A 20,846-nucleotide genomic window follows, 5' to 3' on the forward strand; every position below is an offset into this window, starting at 1 on the left:
ACATGATAGAAGTATTCCTCACTTCACCAAAATATTCAGTGTTTAAAAGTTAGCCTTTTCAAAAAAAAAAAAATTAGCCTTTTCATATGGATCTCACCTTAACCTTTTAATATCCATTGAGTATGCAGATGACACCACCCTTATGGCAGAAAGTGAAGAGGAACTCAAAGGCCTCTTGATGAGGGTAAAAGAGAAGAGTGAAAAGTTTGGCTTGAAGTTCAACATTCAGAAAACGAAGATCATGGCATCTGGTCCCATCACTTCATGGGAAATAGATGGAAAAACCGTGGAAACAGTGTCAGACTTTATTTTGGGGGGCTCCAAAATCACTGCAGATGCTGATTGCAGCCAGGAAATTAAAAGATGCTTACTCCTTGGAAGGAAAGTTATGACCACCCTAGATAGCATATTGGGAAGCAGAGACATTACTTTGCCAACCAAGGTCCGTCTAGTCAAGGCTATGGTTTTTCCAGTGATCATCTATGGATGTGAGAGTTGGACCGTGAATAAAGCTGATCTCCGAAGAATTGATGCTTTTGAACTGTGGTGCTGGAGAAGACTCTTGAGAGTCCCTTGGACTGCAAGGAGATCCAACCAGTCCATCCTAAAGGAGATCAATCCTGGGTGTTCATTGGAAGGACTGATGCTAAAGCTGAAACTCCAATACTTTGGCCACCTCATGCAACGAGTTGACTCACTGGAAAAGAGTCTGATGCTGGGAGGGATTGGGGGTGGGAGGAGGCGGGGACGACAAAGAATGACATGGCTGGATGGCATCACCGACTCGATGGACATGAGTTTGAGTGAACTCCGGGAGTTGGTGATGGACAGGGAGGCCTGGCGTGCTGTATTCATGGGGTCGCAAAGAGTCGGACACGATTGAGCAACTGAACTGAACTGAAGAGTAAATTTATAGTTGTAGTCATACCAAATTCCTTGGGAATTGTATACTCAGTTTAGTTCTGACACAAACGTTTTAACCAACAGCTGTTCTGGGAAGCTAGCTAGCATCCTTTTTGAATGTTGAGAATTTTAATAAAGATAAAATCTAAATCTGAAACTATCCTGTCTCTGCATGAGTAAATGTACATCCTCCTCCTCCATTTTTGTGATTTTTTAAAATTTTATACATATAAAAATCTGTGTATAATGTGTACAATTTGAGTTTAGTGATAAGCATGTGTGTGTGTGCTAGGTTGCTTCAGTCATGTCCAACCCTTTGCGACCCTATGGACTGTAGCCCACCAGGCTCCTCTGTCCATGGGATTCTCCAGGCAAGAATACTGGGGTGGGTTGCCATTTGCTTCGCCCGGGGATCTTCCCCATCCAGGGATCGAACCCACGTCTCTCATGTCCTCTGCATTGGCAGGTGGGGGTTCTTTACCACTAGCGCCACCTGGTGATTTTAAACGGTGATAACATGTTGTACTCAATTTTTCTTCACAAAGGTTTCTATTACATAGTCAGGTATAGCCATAGTTTGTAAAAACATGTACAAAGAGGATGAGCGGCATTGATGGAACAGATGTCATCTATCCCCTCCCCCCATTTTCCTGAGTAATGGAGATTTGTTTTGAAGCCACTTCCCAAGCAATTGGATCCTATATGAAGTGGCAGCAGTTGGTTCATGGTCAGCCCAGGAGATATCAGATTGTTCTTTGTACTTTGTTGACACATCAGCAAGCTGGAAATTGTACTGAGTAATGGCTTTGGCATGTTCTACATCTGGCCAATGAGGACTGCAGTCAGGGTAAACCCTCCTTGTTTACATAGCAGTGTCTCTTCCGCTAACAACCCTGCCTGCCGAAGGAGCTGGAAGCCTTGATTTCTCAAGAGAAGATGCTACATATGGTAGATCTAAGCTACTTTTTCTTGGAGGAAAAAACCCTAGCAAATTTTTTAATATGTAGCTTTAAAAAGCAAAGTTTTCTAATAGTATTTATTAGGCAGCTTGCTGTAATGTGTTTAGTAAAGGAAACAAGGAAGTGATGGTTCTTAATCAAAAAAGCACAGTAAGAGAAAGAATGTATACCATGTCCCACGTATTTCACAGAATAGCAGAGTTCTTGGTCTTTCCTGGGACTTCACAGTTTAATTCAACAGGATGATTGCTATGTAATTATAAAACCCTGCTGATTTGTTTGGTAGTCTCTTGAAATCTGGAGAAGGAAATGGCAACCCACTCCAATATTCTTGCCTGGAGAATCCCAGGGACAGAAGAGCCTGGTGGGCTGCCGTCTATGGGGTCGCACAGAGTCGGACATGACTGAAGCGACTTAGCAGCAGCAGCTCTTGAAATCAGACCTTGATTGAAGCACCAGGCACAAGGAGTCTATCTCAGAAATTATGCCAGAAGCAGGAGCATGTCATCTGAGAATGAGACAAATAAAGAGGGAGAGTCCAGTTTAGGGTGCACTACCTTTTTCTCCACTTTCCTCTCTCTTTTAGGTCACTCTGTGGCCAATAGCCATGTGACTGAGCTTGGAAGAGGAGCCTCCAGTCAAGTCCTTGAGGCCTGGGGCTGCAGTTCACAGCTTGCCTGCAGCCTCCTGACAGACCGTGGGCCAGAACTACCCAACTAAGTCACTCAAAGATTCCTGACATTCAGACACTCCACTGCTGCTGCTGCTTGGTCGCTTCAGTTGTGTCTGACTCTATGTGACCCCATGGACTGTAGCTTGCCAGGCTCCTCTGTCCATGGGATTCTCCAGGCAAGAATACTGAAATGGGTTGACATACCCTCCTCCAGGGGGTCTTCCCAACCCAGATATCGAACCCAAGTCTCCTCTGCATTACAGGTAGATTCTTTACCACTGAGTCACCAGGGAAGCCCTCAGACACTTTGTGAGATGATAAGTTTGTTGTTTTAAGCTGCTAAATTTTGGGTTAATTCATACTGCAGAAATAGACAACTAACACTGTTCATATTAAGTAGAATATTAAGTGGTACTAAGATATCAAATTTTCAAAGAATACTTGATGACATGAAAAAGTGATGAGTACACAATATTAGGTGGAAGCAGCAGGAAGCAGTACCATCTGTGTGGTGTGTTGCATAAATTTGTTTTTGTCTTATTAGCACATGTCCATCCCTGCTTTCTTCCACGAACAGAATTTCCCTTTCTCGTAGGAAAACAACTCCGTGTGTTTCAAGTGGTGCTGACTCCAACCCATATAGGCCAAAGAAGTGACTCAGACCAAATTTTAAGTTCCTCATTCACTTGGCACATCATCAAAGATGGACTAATGAGAATAATTCCTGTACTTTTCTTCCTTGAGTCGTTAAGGGAGAAAAGGGCCTGAACTTTCAAAAATAGTTAAAGATGGTATGGGTATCAGATGCCCTGGATTGAGTAGTTCTCCAAGTTAGAACCAACCTTAGAATTTTCAATTATGAAACAATAAACTTGGCTTAACTGGGACTGAGGTTCTGTTGTACTACATAATAGTATGTCAAATTTTTATAAAAATAAATAAAATTAATTACAGAGAAAATGGTAGAATCTACCAAATGTTAACAGTGGTTCTATCTAGATTTGTGGTTTCAAATTAGTGAACTTGCTGCACCAGAATTTTTAAAACACAGATTCTCAGGCTTCACATTGGGAAATTTTGACCCAGCAGCTCTAGATTAGAAACCAGAAATGTGGATTCTTAACAAGCTCTCCATAATGATCAACAAACAGCAGTGGAAAGAAGTGAGTCTACAGGAGTAGATTATAAGTGAGTATTTTTTTTCTGTACATGCATTTTCCAATTTTATAATGAACAAGTACTATTTGGGTAATGAGTACATTTCTTAAAAGGACAACTGTTAATAACTTGATAATGTTTAATATTATTTATTTTTATATATTTGGCCATGCCAGGTCTTAGTTGAGGTGTGGGAGATCTAGTTCCCCAACTAGGGATCGAACCTGGGCCCCTGCATTGTGAGCTCAGAGCCTTAGTCACTTGACCATCAGGGAAGTAACAATGTTTAATATTTGACATGAAACTTTTTATTGCGAGGAATCAAAAACCCCATTGGTTAGTAGATCAGCAAAAATAAAATACTTAGGCATTATTTACTATGATAGCAAGCATTTTCTTAACTCTGATAAAGAATATGGTCCAGCTATTGGGGCAAAGTATACAGCAGATGGGAGAAGAACCCAGCTCCCCAGGGCCTTTCTTATCTCCAAAGAATGTGTGAGGATCACACCACTTCAGAGGAATCTTGAATTTTCTCACCGGCAGGCTTCTATTTCCCACTACTGCCAGAAACACATCATTAATATCCTAACTCCAGCCCCTTCCCTACAAGACAAAGAAACTTCCACATGACTATTACACAGACTTACCATCCTTCCTGGTCAGATTTCATCTCTTTAAGAACCCACAAGAGTTCTGCTGCTACCCAAGGGGTTTCTTGCTAAGGGCTGTCCAACAGCATCTCCACCATGTTTAAATCTGTGCTTTGTCTACATGTTGATTTTAAAAATTGAAAGCAAGGAATTCTCAGATGGCCCAGTAGTTAGGACTCCACAATTTCACTGCCAAGGGCTCGAGTCAGGGAACTAAGATCCCACAAGCTGCACAAAAAAATATAAATAAATTAAAAATAAATAAGGAACATTTATATTGTTAGCCTATGTAATATTGATCACTATGGGGCCACACAATGTCCTGGGATTCCATTTCCTTCTCCCATTTCCAAATGATTCCAAAGTTCAGATCTAATAGATCCTCCCTTCTTACAGGCTATTCGTTCTTCAAGATTATTAGCATTTTTGTCTGTTTGCTTCATATTTGGACCTTGGCTTCAGAATGTGGATTTTTTTTTTTCCCCAGAGAGTTTCTAAAGGCTCTTGGTTTTTTCTGAGTTCCATCTCCCTGCTCATAGCCTACATAGTCTGCCTACATGTAACACATCTCCATTTCCTTCTAGAACACCTTCAAGCAACTTCTCCGGAAACAGTGCAGGAGAAGAAAAATGTCTGAGCCATTGAACGTCTGAAAAGTCTTCCATTTTGTTGACAATGATTCATATTTGTCTGGCTATAAAAGTACAGCTTCGAAATCATTTTACCACTAGCTTGTTCCTGAACAGAAATTCTGAGTAAAAAGCTCTGTATCTATAGCAGAGTTTATCCATTAACAAGATTTCAGAAGGAATGATGCAAAACATAACTGAAAAGCATCAGCACACATGCTAGGAGCCCCCAGTTTTCCTTACATGTTCAAGTTCTTTAGGGAAAAAACCTCCCAGCTTTTGTTCAGGAGCTAAATTCCAGTCACCTGCTCTCAAATGCAGACATAAGAGAGGGAGTAAGAAGACAGTGGGCACAGGTTTTCATAGGCAGACTCTTAGTAAACACTAACTTCAGCACCCCTTCTCTACCTGCTAACAAGGTCACAACCTGGAGGGTTGCCGTGGCAGAAGATTCACTGTATCACTGCATTTTCGCACCTTGGGTTGCAAATTCTTCCTCTCTTATTTTCCCAACTTGCAAAAGTAATTGACATATTTCATCTGTTGATACCTCCATCCTATTTTCTTCACTTTGATTTGAATTTTTATTATTTGTTGGCTATAAGTTTAATGAAGCAACGAGGAGAGACAAACATGAATCCTCAGTTTGCCATCCTAAATAAGAAGCTGTCTTCACAGGAAGAGCTTGTAAAGTTGACAAGAAATGGAGCAGCTACCAAAAAGCCTCTAATGACATCTTTTAATCAAGGACACAACTCTCATGATTTAGAGCAAACATGAGGAATCCTCTTTATGATGAAGATGGAGAAGGCCAGGGATTAGCTAATATTCAGTACTCTTGCCTGGAGAATCCCGTGGATGGAGGGGCCTGGTAGGCAGCAGTCCATGGGGTCATGAAGAGTCAGACACGACTGAGCGACTTCACTTTCACTTTTCACTTTCATGCATTGGAGAAGGAAATGGCAACCCACTCCAGTGTTCTTGCCTGGAGAATCCCAGGGACGGCGGAGCCCGGTGGGCTGCCATCTATGAGGTCGCACAGAGTCGGACACGACTGAAGTGACTTAGCAGCAGCAGCAGCAGGCTCAGATACAACCACTCTGAGTCCACAAGAGGTGTTAGACAGTTCCAGCCACCCTGACCTGAGAGCCTGAGGCCTCCAAGTTTCAGCTTAGATGACCAGCCAGCCATTACACTGACCTCTTTGACTCCTTTAAAAAGGAAGAGAGGAAGTTTAAGATATTTGAGGATTTTCTCTACAGTTTATAATTATTTCTATCTAAAAAAAAAATTATAAGCTTAAAATAGACTGTTATAATTATAAGATGTTTTGAATAAGCTTCATGGAAAACCACAAAGGAAAAACCTGTAGGAGATATACAAAACATAGAGACGGGAATAAAAGCATGCCACAAGAAAAAAATAATCATCAAATCACAAAGGAAGACAGCAAGAAAGTTAGAGAGGAACAGAAGAACCACCAAATAGTCAGAAAATAATTAATAAAATGGCAATGCTAAGCCCTTACCTATCAGTAATTACTTTAAACGCAAATGGATTAAATCCTCCAATCAAAAGACAGAGTAGCTGAATGGATTTTAAAAGTAAGATCCAACTATATGTGCCTATAAGCTTTAGCTTCAGGACACACACAGGATGAAAGCAAAGAGATGGATAAAGATATTCAACATAAATGATAACCAGAAGAGAGGAGGGGTTGTTATACTTGAAGCAGACAAAACAGAGTTTAAGTCAAAATCTGTCACAAGAGACAAAGAAGGTCATTATATAATGAAAGAAGGGTCAATTCAGCAAGAGGACATAACAACTGTAGCTGTATATGTGCCCAGTGTAGAAGCACCTAAATGTATGAAGTAAATATGAACAGAAATGGAGATATACATAGGAATACAATAACAGTAAGGGACTTCAGTACCCCTACTTTCAACAATCAACAGATCAGACGCAGAATCAATAAGGAAAAAGTGGACTTGAACAACACTGTAGACCAAATGTACCTAACTGACATGTAAAAGACATTTTATCCAAAAGCAGCAGAATCTAAGTTCTTCGCAAGTTCAACAGAGTATATTCTCCAAGACAAATCATATATGTTAGGCCACAAAACAAGTATTAAATTTACAATTGAAATCATATCAAGTATCCTTTCTGACCAACATGCTAAGAAACTAGAAATCAATAACAAGAGGAAAAGTGGAAAGTTCACAAATTTGTGAAAATTAAACCACATACTCCTGAACAGCATATGGGTCAAAGAAGACATCAAAAGTCAAAAAAAATATCTTGAAAACAAACAAAACTAGAAGCACAAGACATGAAAACTTATGGGATGCAGCAAAAGCTGTTCTAAAAGACAAGTTTATAGCAATGAAAAACAGTGTGGAGGTTCCTCAAAAAATTAAAAATAGAACCATTATATGATCCAGCTATTACACTTCTGGGTATTTATGCAAAAAAAAAAAAATCCAGGTTAGGATCTTGAAGAGACACTTCTGTGTTCAGTGCATTATTCACAGTAACCAAGATATGGTGAGTGAAAGTCGCTCAGTTGTGTCCAACTCTTTGTGACCATACAATCCATGGAAATCTCCAGGCCAGAATACTGGAGTAGGTAGCCATTCCCTTCTCCAGGTGATCTTCCCAACCAAGATATGGATATAACCTAAATGTCTATCAGCAGATGACTAAAGGAAATGTTGTGTATACATACATGGACTACTATTCAGCTTTAAAAAAAAAATGAAATCCTGCCATCTGTGACAACATGAAAGTTAAATGAAACAAGCCAGACACAGGAAGACAAATACTCTATGATCTCACTTGTGGAATCCAAAAATGGTCAAATCATAGAAGCAGATAGTAGAACGGAGGTTGCCAGGGGGTGGAAGAAGGGGAAATAAGGAGGTGATGGTCAAAGGGTATAAAGATCTAGTCACACAAGATAAATAATTTCTCAAGATCTACTACACAGCATAGTAACTAACAACACTACAAGGCATGCCTAAAATTTCCTAAGAATGTACACCTTATAAAATTATTGTCATCCTCCCCAAATAATGATGACGATGATAGTAATAATAAAGAGGGCAAGAGAAAACTTTGGGAAGTGATACATTTTTATGGACTTGATGGTGGGTTTCACAGGTTTATACTTAGCCCAAAACCCATCAAGTTGTATATACTAAATATGTTTGGATTTTTACATGTCAATCATACCTCAACAAAAAAAATTTAATAAATAGATCATAAACAAGAATTTTGCTGAGGATTCATCTGTGATGGCTACTCTAAAACAAAGGGGATAACACTAGCCCTGGGGTAGGAGAGTCTCCCTCCAGGTGTGTTAGGAGTTGCAGAGCAGGAGGAGCTGGGGTTGCAGAGAAAACTTGGGAAGAGCCGACAGCCCCAGATCTCCTTTGGCCTTCAGGGCTGCAGATGGAAACTAGCATGGCTCTTTCTGTAAAGCAGCGGTCCCCAACCTTTTTGGCACCAGGGACCAGTTTTGTAGAAAGCAATTTTTCCACGGACAGGGGCAGGGGTTTGAAAGTTTCAGGATGATTCAAGCGTGTTGCATTTACTGTGTAGTTTATTTCTATTATGATTACATCAGCTCCACCTCAGATCAGACAGTAGATTATGGAGGTTGGGGACCTCTGCTGTAAAGGACAGAATGATTCCTTCTGAGAAAATGGAACACAGGCAAACTGCAACCCAGCTTCAATTTTCCGCAAACCCTGATAAGCCCTCATTCCCTCTCCTTAGTGACTAAACAAGAGAAGAGAAGGGGAAACCTTCTCTGGAGGGGGTTCTATCTATATTTTTATTCATGCCATTTGGTACACAATCAATTTATATAAAACAAAGCAAGAAAATATCCAGAATTAAGTGGAAAAACTAAATCCACAGATGACCCAGATATTGATGTTAATAGAAAAAAGAAAAATGGTAAAATCAATAATATATATGAGATTAAATAAGTCCAGTTTGAATGTTTTCATCCCTAGTGTAATCACTAAAAATATATAAATAACGTACATAATAACCAATATACAACTTAATATATAATCAATAATCTGTAATAACCAATATACAGTATATTGTGAAAATAACGTATAGCCAATAAGTCATGACTCAATGGACATGAGTTGAGCAAACTTGATCAATGCAAAGAAATAGAGGAAAACAATTGAATGGGAAAGACTAGAGATCTCTTCAAGAAAATTAGCGATAACAAGGGAACATTTCATGCAAAGATGGGCTCGATAAAGGACAGAAATTGTATGGATCTAACAGAAGCAGAAGATATTAAGAAGAGGTGGCAAGAATACACAGGAAAACTGTACAAAAAAGATCTTCACGACCAAGATAATCACAATGGTGTGATCACTCACCTAGAGCCAGACATTCTGGGATGCAAAGTCAAGTGGACCTTAGGAAGCATCACTACAAACAAAGCTACTGGAGGTGATGGAATTCCAGCTGAGCTATTTCAAATCCTAAATGATGATGCTGTGAAAGTGCTGCACTCAATATGCCAGCAAAGTTGGAAAACTCTGCGGTGGCCACAGGACTGGAAAAGGTCAGTATTAATTCCAATCCCAAAGAAAGGCAATGCCAAAGAATGCTCAAACTACTGCACAATTGCACTCATCTCACACGCTAGTAAAGTCATGCTCAAAATTCTCCAAGCCAGGCTTCAGCAATACGTGAATTGTAAACTTCCAGATATTCAAGCTGGTTTTAGAAAAGGCAGAGGCACCAGAGATCAAACTGCCAACATCCGCTGGATCATGGAGGAAGCAAGAGAGTTCCAGAAAAACATCTATTTCTGCTTCATTGACTGTGCCAAAGTCTTTGACTGTGTGGATCACAATAAATTGTGGAACATTCTGAAAGAGATGGGAATCCCAGACCACCTGACCTGCCTCTTGAGAAACCTGTATGCAGGTCAGGAAGCAACAGTTAGAACTGGACATGGAACAACAGACTGGTTCCAAATAGGAAAAGGAGTACGTCAAGGTTATATATTGTCACCCTGCTTCCTTAACTTATATGCAGAGTATATCATGAGAAACACTGGGCTGGAAGAAGCACAAGCTGGAATCAAGATTGCTGGGAGAAATATCAATAACCTCAGATACGCAGATGATACCACCCTTATGGCAGAAAGTGAAGAAGAACTAAAGAGCCTCTTGATGAAAGTGAAAGAGGAGAGTGAAAAAGTTGGCTTGAAGCTCAACATTCAGAAAACGAAGATCATGGCATCTGGTCCCATCACTTCATGGGAAATAGATGGGGAAACAGTGGAAACAGTGTCAGACTTTATTTTTCTGGGCTCCAAAATCACTGCAGATGGTGGCTGCAGCCATGAAATTAAAAGACGCTTACTCCTTGGAAGGAAAGTTATGACCAACCTAGACAACATATTAAAAAGCAGAGACATTTCTCTGCCAACAAAGGTCCGTCTAGTCAAGACTATAGTTTTTCTAGTAGTCATGTATGGATGTGAGAGTTGGACTATAAAGAAAGCTGAGCGCCGAAGAATTGATGCTCTTGAACTGTGGTGTTGGAGAAGACTCTTGAGAGTCCCTTGGACTGCAAGAAGATCCAACCAGTCCTTCCTAAAGAAGATCAGTCCTGGGTTCTCATTGGAAGGACTGATGTTGAAGCTGAAACTCCAATACTTTGGCCACCTGATGCGAAGGGCTGACTCATTTGAAAAGACCCTGATGCTGGGAAAGATTGAGGGCAGGAGAAAAAGGGGAAGACGGAGGATGAGATGGTTGGATGGCATCACCGACTCGATGGACATGAGTTTAGGTAAACTCCGGGAGTTGGTGATGGACAGGGAAGCCTGGCGTGCTGCAGTTCATGGGGTTGCAAAGAATCGGACACAACTGAGTGACTGAACTGAACTGAAAAATATCGCATAGCCAATAAGTCACGACTCAATGGAGATGAGTTTGCGCAAACTCCAGGAGATAGTAAAGAACAGGGAAGGCTGGCGTGCTGCAGTTTATGAGGTCTCAAAGAGTCAGACAAGACTTAGTGACTGAACAACAAGTCAACAAAGAAAACAATGGAAAACTAAAAGTATCTGGGTATTCCAGAGGAAGATAAGAAATGGAGAGAAATGGAACTTAAAACTTATGGGCCAAACAGACAAACAGCAAGATGGTAGATATAAACCTGATTATATCGAATTATGTCAGTTCATCACCAAGGCCTGAATATTTTATGTGGTATGTACACCTTTGGCTTCTCTCCTCCCCTCACTATTGCCCAAATTCCAATCTGTATAACCAGTCACCTATTCAGTAAGTCTCTAACAACTGTCCACGCTTCTCCTATTGTTTCTTCCAATCCACTCTCCATAGAAATGCCACTGTAATTTTTCTGATGTGAATTTGACCATGTCCCCCTTCTGCTTAAAATATTTCCATGGTTCCCATTAACTTAAAGAAGACATCACAATTTGAGGCATCCCTGACTATTCTGCCTTTCTGGAAAAAATTAAAGGGTCCCAAGAACACTTGTGTTGAGTTACTTTGTGACAACAATTTCCCAAAGCAGTGTGCTTTTAGAACAGGGGATTTCCACTTTGCTCTTTGCCTCCAGTTCCTGTTTCCTGCTCCGGAGCCAAATATCAGTTGCTTTTTCAGCATACAGTATTTCAGGGCCTGTGAATGAGGGGAGGAATGTTGCTCTGGATTTCTGTTACAAACAAAAGTGGTAAAAGACAGAGAGGGCAGTATGTTTCAAAAACAAATGGGAGAGAGCCTGTTCTTTCAAAGACCCTTCCTACAGATAAGAGTGAAATGTCAGCCTTCTCCCCTCCTTGCAAACATTGTCTGCCTGCGTCTGTGGGCACCGATGCTCAACACAGCACACAAGGCTCTTAGTGACGAGAGTCCCCATCTTTGTCCTTCTCCGTTCCGAGCCTGCGTCCTTATGCTCCCTAAAATGACTTTTTCATAGGTGGTCACCTACCCATCCACATCGCTCTGTTCCTTTGTGCCTTTCCTATGCTGTTCTCCTTAATTATATGATCATCGATTCAGATGTCAGATGTCTGATCTGAGAATCTTCCTGGAATGTTATCCCTGAAGCTGGGTCCTTCTCCACCTTCCAACATCTATCTAAAACCTTTTTCTTTATATTGGGCAGACTATACTGTAATCGCCTTTGAATGTGTTTTCTTCTTGACTGGCTTATGAGTGCTTTGATGTTTTGTTTTTGTAGCTCCAAGGCCGAGCACAGGGAAAGACACATAATCCTCTAAGTGCTATTGACATGATATGAAAAGAAATCATTTATACTCAATAAAATGTTAATGTATTTTGTTTCTGTCTCACCCCACCACAAAACCTAAAAATTCTGAAAGCAGGCACTTTCGTAACAACACTTTACTCATTAGTATACTTTTAATTGGAAACACTTTCCAAAGTTTCCTTACACCAATTATCTCATAACATATTTGGTTATGTATCCACCATCCTTACTCAGGGCGTGAGGAAACCGGCCTGGTCCAATGGCTCCACCTGGTGGCAACATTGAGAAACTGTTTGACAGCCTTGATATTAGCCAGAGAAGTGAGAAATGGTATCTGTTTTAACTCTTGCTTTCCTCTTCTAGGAGATCATGAAGAATCTATGGCTAATCAGACCTGAACCTCTCCTGAAATAGAAAGAATGAGGACATTTTTGTTTGTTCCCAAGGAAGAAAAGGGACTCTCCAGACTGTGGTTTGAGAGCTGGGTGTATCGGGAAGGTATGAGTAGACCTACGTGGGAAAAGGAATAAACAGTTTTAGACATAAACTTAAGCACCTTTTTAGATGCCCTCAACTACCTTCCTTTCTCCTTCTTAGTTGGCATGCCGCTTTGGGCCTTGGGTGAAACACCAGCCCACCAAGTGTGGGATCTAACATCCTGAGAGACGGATGAAACAAGCCAAGAGCAAGAGTTGGGCTCCTGAAAGGGGAAATTTGACCAGTGAAAAACGGAGACATCAGGGCACCTGGCAAATAAACTTGCTCTTCATTCTTCAGCAGACCATCCACGGTGTGGTTTCCCCCCAACTCCAGCTGGAGAACTCGAGTCCCACCGTGCTGGGCCATCTGCTGTGTGTCTTCCCCACTCGTGTGAAGGCAGAGGCAGCACAGCACACCCCATCACATTGTGTATTGTCTCCCTTCTCCCATCTTTTCTTCCTTCCTAATCACAGAGCTTGCACAACCCAAAGGGACTGTTAGCATCTAAATTCTGGCTTTAGCCTTTACTTTCTAGAGAGCCCAGCTTAAGACAGGCAATGTGTTTCTTAACTCTGTTCCCCTCTCTTTACACCTGTAACACCTTTTTTCTTCCTCTGTGACATTTACTGAAGAAATTCCATCATAATTTCCTGTGAAACACTCCAACATTCTTCATTTAATTAACTACATTCCCAAGATGCCACTTTCTAAATTAGTAGTTAGAACTGAATCTGGATTCAATTCAGTTTCAGGCTTGAGTCTGAGTTTTTTAGGCAAAAATACCTAATAGATAGTGCTGCATACACTTACTGTGGATTCTCAGGTGGCTCAGGGGTAAAGAATCCTCACCTGCCAGTGCAGGAGACATGAGTTCAATCCCTGAATTGGGAAGATCCCCCGGAGAGAAAATGGCAACCCACCTCAGCATTCTTGTCTGGGAAATCCCATAGACAGAAGAGCCTGGCGGGCTACAGTCCATGGGGTCACAAAGAGTCGGACATGACTGAGCATACATGCACACCTATCGTGTCACTTTAAGAGGTGCATTTTGTCCAGTTGTCCCTTTTGGATAAAGCTAAAATTGATTAGCAATTTCAGGCCAACCTATTTATTACAAAGTTCTCCATCAAACTTTCACATGATGGTTTTAGAAGCCATTGTTGATATTGTCTAGCTCCATTATTTTATTAAGAATTACAAAATGTCAATATTGTAATTCTAACATTCTACTTTTACTAATGGGACTTCTTATAAAAGAAGGAACACTTCCTTATCAACTATTTATTTACCCTGAAACTTGGCTTGAGAAGAGAAATCAGGATAAACATTTATCTACGAGTTTTCTAAGGGGCTTCCCCGGTGGCTCAGACAGTAAAGAATCCGCCTGCAATGTGGGAGACCCAGGTTTGATCCCTGGAGAAGGAAATGGCAACCCACTCCAGTATTCTCACCTGGGAGAGAGAAGCCTTGTGGACTACAGTCTATAGGTTTGCAGAGTCAGACACGACTGAGCGACTAACTCTTTCACACTTTCACCAGTTTCCTAATAATTATGTGGTGTGCTAAAAACTTCCAATTTTTTTAAATGAGTTCTTTTGTAATATCATTATGAATTTTCACCTGTTCGATGTATTTCAATCCATTGGCAGATAGATAAAGAGGAATCAGCAGAGGAGACTGAATTCAAGAGCCATCAGAAAAGTCAGGGAAAGTTGGTACACAAAAATTCAGCCAAGTAAAAGTATTTCAAAGAGGAAAAAGTAATCAGCTGAGTCAAATGCTACAGTGAGGCCAAGTAAGATATGGAGTTAGAGTTGGTAATTATGAATTTAAAAGCAGGTCAGTGAGCATGGTGCTATATTTTTCTTTAGGCTTTTTTGGCTGGCACGTGCAGGCATTAGAGAGATGAACTTAAAGGGGGTTGTGGTTTCACCAAGTATAACAAAATGGTAAAGTGGCAAAGATGTGGAAGCCTTATGCAAGAGTGCAGATATGATCATGAAACACGGGACTTCTCTGGTGGCACAATGGATAAGAATGCATCTGTAAATGCAAGGGACATGGGTTCAATCCCCGGTCCAGGAAGATTCCACATGCCTTGGAACAGCTAAGCCTGAGCACACCAACTACGGAGCCTTCGAGCTGCAGCAACTGAAACCTGCAAGCCCTAGAGCCTGTGCTCTGCAAGAAGAGGAGCCACCCTGATACACCACAGTGAAGAGTACCCCCCGCCTGCCTCAACTGGAGAAAGACCACACAAAGCAACGAAGACCCAGCGCGGCCAAAAATAAATTTTTTAAATAATAATTAAACAAGAAATTTAAGTTGGGTAAAGAGAAGACTTGAGACGGAAAAGTGAAAAGGTGTAAAATTTAAAAATTAAGGGCTCTGGTGGGGTCAAAACTGTAGGAATCCAGATATAGCAATTGAGAAAATGTGTTAGAAAAACAGAAGGAGCTTTTTTAGCGCCATCTGCTCGCGGCGCCGCCTCCTGCTCCTCCCGCCACCGCCGAGTCACTGCCTGTGCAGCTCGGGCCGCTCGGCTCCCCGCGCTCGCCACCGGAGAGCTGAGCTGGAAAACGAAATTTGCCATTTTTGAAAATATTTGGCATTTGTACAACATGGCAGACATTGACAACAAAGAACAGTCTGAACTTGATCAAGATTTGGATGATGTTGAAGAAGTAGAAGAAGAAGAAACTGGTGAAGAAACAAAAATCAAAGCGCGTCAGCTGACTGTTCAGATGATGCAAAATCCTCAGATTCTTGCAGCCCTTCAAGAAAGACTTGATGGTCTGGTAGAAACACCGACAGGATACATTGAAAGCTTGCCTAGGGTAGTTAAAAGACGAGTGAATGCTCTCAAAAACCTTCAAGTTAAATGTGCACAGATAGAAGCCAAATTCTATGAGGAAGTTCATGATCTTGAAAGAAAGTATGCTGTTCTTTATCGGCCTCTGTTTGATAAGCGATTTGAGATCATTAATGCCATTTATGAACCTACAGAAGAAGAATGTGAATGGAAACCAGATGAGGAAGATGAAATTTCAGAGGAGCTGAAAGAAAAGGCCAAGATTGAAGATGAGAAAAAGGATGAAGAAAAAGAAGATCCCAAGGGAATTCCTGAGTTTTGGTTGACCGTTTTTAAGAATGTTGACTTGCTCAGTGATATGGTTCAGGAACATGATGAACCTATTCTGAAGCACTTGAAAGATATTAAAGTGAAGTTCTCAGATGCTGGTCAACCTATGAGTTTTGTCTTAGAATTTCACTTTGAACCCAATGAATATTTCACAAATGAAGTGCTGACAAAGACATATAGGATGAGGTCAGAACCAGATGATTCTGATCCCTTTTCTTTTGATGGACCAGAAATTATGGGTTGTACAGGGTGCCAGATAGATTGGAAAAAAGGGAAGAATGTCACTTTGAAAACGATTAAGAAGAAACAGAAACACAAGGGACGTGGGACAGTTCGTACTGTGACCAAAACAGTTTCTAATGACTCTTTCTTTAATTTTTTTGCCCCTCCTGAAGTTCCTGAGAGTGGAGATCTGGATGATGATTCTGAAGCTATCCTCGCTGCAGACTTTGAAATCGGTCACTTTTTACGTGAGAGTATAATCCCAAGATCAGTGTTATACTTTACTGGAGAAACTATTGAAGATGATGACGATGATTATGATGAAGAAGGTGAAGAAGCGGATGAGGAAGGGGAAGAAGAAGGAGATGAGGAAAATGATCCAGACTATGACCCAAAGAAGGATCAAAATCCAGCAGAGTGCAAGCAGCAGTGAGCAGGATGTGTGTGGCCTTGAGGAAACCTGCACTGTAATAGCCTAAACACAGCTATTGTTTACTTACAGCCTTATGTTTTTGTATTTTCTTGGTAGACTCAGAAGTTTTTTTTAAAGGAAAGGAGCTGATACTTTAAAGACCAAATTTGTTCTACTTAGCATTTTAACTAGTTTTTCTGCCAGCTGCATCAAATGCACAGAATCTCTCACGCATGTTCGTCCATTGCTATATAATTTGGTTCTTCTTGGAGTATTTTTATTGTGTAACTGTTAGATTAAAGCTATGAAAATGAACAGAACTGTGAAATGAACCAGATTTTTTTGTCTTGCTAAGTTTTTTTCCTGAAGAACCAAAGTATTTTTTTAGCTGGTTGAATGGGTTTAAGTTTGCTTGCAAGAGCTGTGCCTGTCATTACTTTGTTATAGAAATACAATGGCTTGCATTAAGACAATTCATCGTTTAAAAAGCAAAACTTGTCAAGACAAGTACATGGTTAAGAATTTCCAGTAAGACTACACCTGATAATTTAGATTAACAGGTTTTTGAATGTCAAGTGACATTAGTTACTATAAGAAAAGCTTATTAACTAATAGTATGGTTATTGGTTATCTTAGGGAGGTGAATAAAACCTAGTATTTTCAGAAAAAAAAAAAAAGAAAAACAGAAGGAGATGGTCAGAGGAGGGGATGTTCACAGTGAGAGTATGAAAGCGTTGAAGTTACTGAAAGTTTTAGAAAAGCCAAGGGTATGATTGATACACCACTGTGAGAAAAGAGGACATCAAGAAGAGACTCTGGTAAATTAGTTTCCAGTTGCTTCTGTGAAAAAAATACCACAAACTTCACGGCCTAAAACAACACGAATTTATCATCTTACAGAAGTTAGAGGTCAGAAGTCTTAAATCAAGGTGGTCAACAGGGCTTCGTTTTTCCCGAAGGCTCCAGGGGAGAATATGTTTTTCCAGTTTCTGGAAGCCACCTGCATTCCTCAGTTCGCGGCCAGCAGCAAGCATCAAAATTGTGATTACATTGGGCCTACCAGATAATCTAGGGTGATCTTTCATCCTCAAGATCTTTAATATAATCATATCCATAAAGTCCCTTTTTGCCATGTAAGGTAACATATGCACAGGCTCTGCAGATCAGGACATGAGCATCTTTAGAAGCCATTATTCTGTCTACCAAACATGGTGTCACAGTTCATGACTCATTAACAAAGATAAGACAGCTACACTAGTACTTGTAGAGAAAATAGTCACTCCTGCCCTCCTACCAAAAGACACTGCCTGAGTCAAGAACTCTAAATAAGTTTTTTTAATATGGTCTCTGAAACTTCATTTCTATCAACAGAATTATATTTTAAACTATTGATATGGAAAGAGTTTTTAGACCAGTGAGTTTAACTTTTATGAAACATTTAATTGAGGTATGATTGATATACAGGGCTTCCCTCCTGGCTCCAAGGGTAAAGAATCTGTCTGCAATGCAGGAGATGGGGGTTCAATCCCTGGGTCAGGAAGATCCCCTGGAGAAAAGAATGGCTACCCACTCCAGTATTCTTGCCTGGAGAATTCCCCAGACAGAGAAGCCTGGGGGGCTACAGACCATGGAGTCACACTGAGTTGGACACGACTGAAGTGACTAAACAGCAGCAGCAGCAGCATACATTGGTAAAACCACAGTCTGTGCCACAAATGCATCACCTCCAAAAGTTTCCCTTTACCCCCTTATTCGTTTGCATGAGACAAAGACACCTATAGTAAGATCTCACTTAGCAAAATTTCCAGTGTGAACATACAGTATTGCTGTATGGCTGAGTCCTTTTGCTGTACACCTGCAACTATCACAACATTGGTAATAAGCTACACTCCAATACAGAATAAAAAGTTAAAAAAAAAAAATATTGTTAACTGCAAGCACGATAAAGGACCAGAAGCAGGGATGAGAGAGGAAAGCAGGCGACAAACGGGCTCCTGAACTTCGGGTTTTAGTCTAAAGCCACTCCCTTCCCCGTGAGGGGAGGTTCTAGTTCTCTCCCTCGCCCGCTCTCTAGTTCTCTCATCTTTTGAAATTCCCGTATACATTCTTACCTCCAGTGACTCCAGCATCAAGGTTTTGTGGAGCAGGAAGTTTATGCGGGGTGAGGGGCGTCTTTAAGAAAGATGGGGGTAGCGGGGGGAGGAATCTTAGTTTTGCGAATTTTACACTTCTTGAAAGCTCAAGTCTCACTAGCTTAAAGGTGAACCTTCCCCAGACGCCAACTTATGAATGTTAAATTATCCGAATGTTCCTTTCCCGCGGCATCCTTTTCGAGGGAGGATGGAAAACGCCAAGGAGGGCGATCCGAGAAAGGAATACGCTCACTGGAAGAGCATAAAGCAGACGGTGGACAAGGAAGAAGGCGACTATTCCAAGCTCACGCAGAGCTTACTTTCTGCGAAAACTGCCCCCACGGGGCGCTGCGCGTTTTTCTGAAGCCTCTGCCCTCCGGCTTCCCCCGGCCACCCTGGCTCAGGCCTCCAGGTCTCTCACGCTCGCGGTCCACAAGGTGGCCCCTGGCGGCCGCAGATCCCCGGCGATGTTTGGGAAAGAGCGCGGAGCCCCCCGCCCCACAGTACCGTCCCGCAGCCCCCCGAGCCGGCGCAGCGCCCCCAGAGGCCCCAGGCGGCGGCAACCCGCCCCCGATTCCTTCGGCGCTGCTGATGCTTCCGTGGGCCCCTGGAGGAGAGACCAGCGGCTCCAGGCATCCGCGTGGGCTGTAAACGGAAACCGAGGGAATGGGGGCGGACGAAGAGCTTAAGAAACCAGCGGAAGACGCCGCGCGGGGCCGCCCAGCGCGCGGGGCCCCTGGCGGCCTGGACCAAGCCCGCTCCGCCGCCCGCGCGCCCCCAGCCCCCAGCCCCCGCCCCGGGACCCAGCTGCTCTTGGCTCGAGCCCTCCGAGAGGACTAACTCTTCCGATCCTTACAGACCTCTTAGCGTCGCCCCCGGCGCCCCCACCAGCCACCCGGAGGCTTTCTCCTCCGATTCCAGGCTGCCCACCCCGCGCCCCCAGCCCCAGCCCTGCGAGCCCCGGCGCCCGCGCGCCTTCGCCGCCACCCCGGGAGAGTGGGGGGTGCCATCCAGTTCCCAGTTACCAGCTGCGGATCCCGGCCTCCCCGCCGTGCCCACCGAGAAGTCGTGGAGCCTGGGGGAGAGACTATACAGGTCATCCTTCCGAAGACGGCGGGAAAAGGCGTCACCCTAACAACCGAGATGCGGAGGCGCAAGGAGGCGGCGGCTCAGGCCCGGCAGCTGCAGCCGCCACGAACCCGCCCGGACCCCAGACCCGCCCCTCTGCAGCGCCCGCGAGAGGCGGGAATACAGCAACACAGCCTTAGATGACGGGTTGGACTCAGAGCTGAACGAAACAATCCTTATTGAATGTGCCTGAGTTGCATAGAATTAAAAGACGCTTACTCCTTGGAAGGAAAGTTATGACCAACCTAGACAGCATATTAAAAAGCAGAGACATTACTTTGCGAACAAAGGTCCATTTAGTCAAGACTATGGTTTTTCCAGTAGTCGTGTATGGATATGCGAGTTGGACTATAAAGAAAGCTGAGCGCCGAAGAATTGATGTTTTTGAACTGTGGTGTTGGAGAAGACTCTTGAGAGTCCCTTGGACTGCAAGGAGATCCAACCAGTCCATCCTAAAGGAGATCGGTCCTGGGTGTTCATTGGAAGGACTGATGCTGAAGCTGAAACTCCAATACTTTGGCCACCTGATGCGAAGGGCTGACTCATTTGAAAAGATCCTGATGCTGGGAAAGAGTGAAGACAGGAGAAGGGGACGACAGAGGATGAGATGGCTGGATGGCATCACTGACTCGATGGACATGGGTTTGGGTAAACTCCGGGAGTTGGTGATGGACAGGGAGGCCTGGCGTGCTGCAGTCAGTCTATGCGGTCGCAAAGAGTCGGACACGACAGAGCGACTGACTGAACTGAACCGAACTGAGTTCCTACATGTGGCATCATTCAGTCCTCACAAAGAAGAAATTTACTGTCCACGTGCATCAAATGAGAAAACCAGCTCGGTTGGAGAGGTTAGATCACTTTAATTTACCCAGTCCTACAGCTGGTGAGGGGCAGAGTTAAAATTTTCAGGTCTATTTCCAAAAGTTACTTGTTATGTTTAATACATATTAATTCCTGTGGTAACCCTTTTTCAGTTCAGTTCAGTTAGTATTACCAAAAAAAAAAAAAAAAATTCACTCACTTTGAAAAATGTGGAAAACGAAAGTAAATGACCTATAATTT

The 20,846-nt window shown here is 42.4% G+C and overlaps 1 long non-coding RNA gene and 1 pseudogene across 2 annotated transcripts; one reads left to right on the forward strand and one right to left on the reverse strand.

Annotated features, from left to right (window-relative positions):
* Nucleotides 1–20,626, reverse strand: LOC129553290 (uncharacterized). Of its 2 annotated transcripts, none has more exons than XR_016035234.1 (3): nt 19,716–20,626; nt 4,344–4,574; nt 1–2,370 (listed from the first exon to the last, which is right to left on the reverse strand). It is a non-coding gene; the product is annotated as an uncharacterized LOC129553290 (long non-coding RNA). The 2 variants fall into 2 exon arrangements; XR_008685424.2 differs by having other exon boundaries at nt 19,682–20,626.
* LOC129553288 (nucleosome assembly protein 1-like 1 pseudogene) lies at nt 15,280–16,607 on the forward strand (annotated as a pseudogene).
* Nucleotides 20,627–20,846: the final 220 nt, after the last annotated feature.

This window comes from Moschus berezovskii, chromosome 18 (assembly GCF_049115385.1).
Source record: "Moschus berezovskii isolate FMDL1 chromosome 18, NW_MosBer_1.0, whole genome shotgun sequence".
Classification (NCBI taxonomy): Eukaryota; Metazoa; Chordata; class Mammalia; order Artiodactyla; family Moschidae; genus Moschus; species Moschus berezovskii.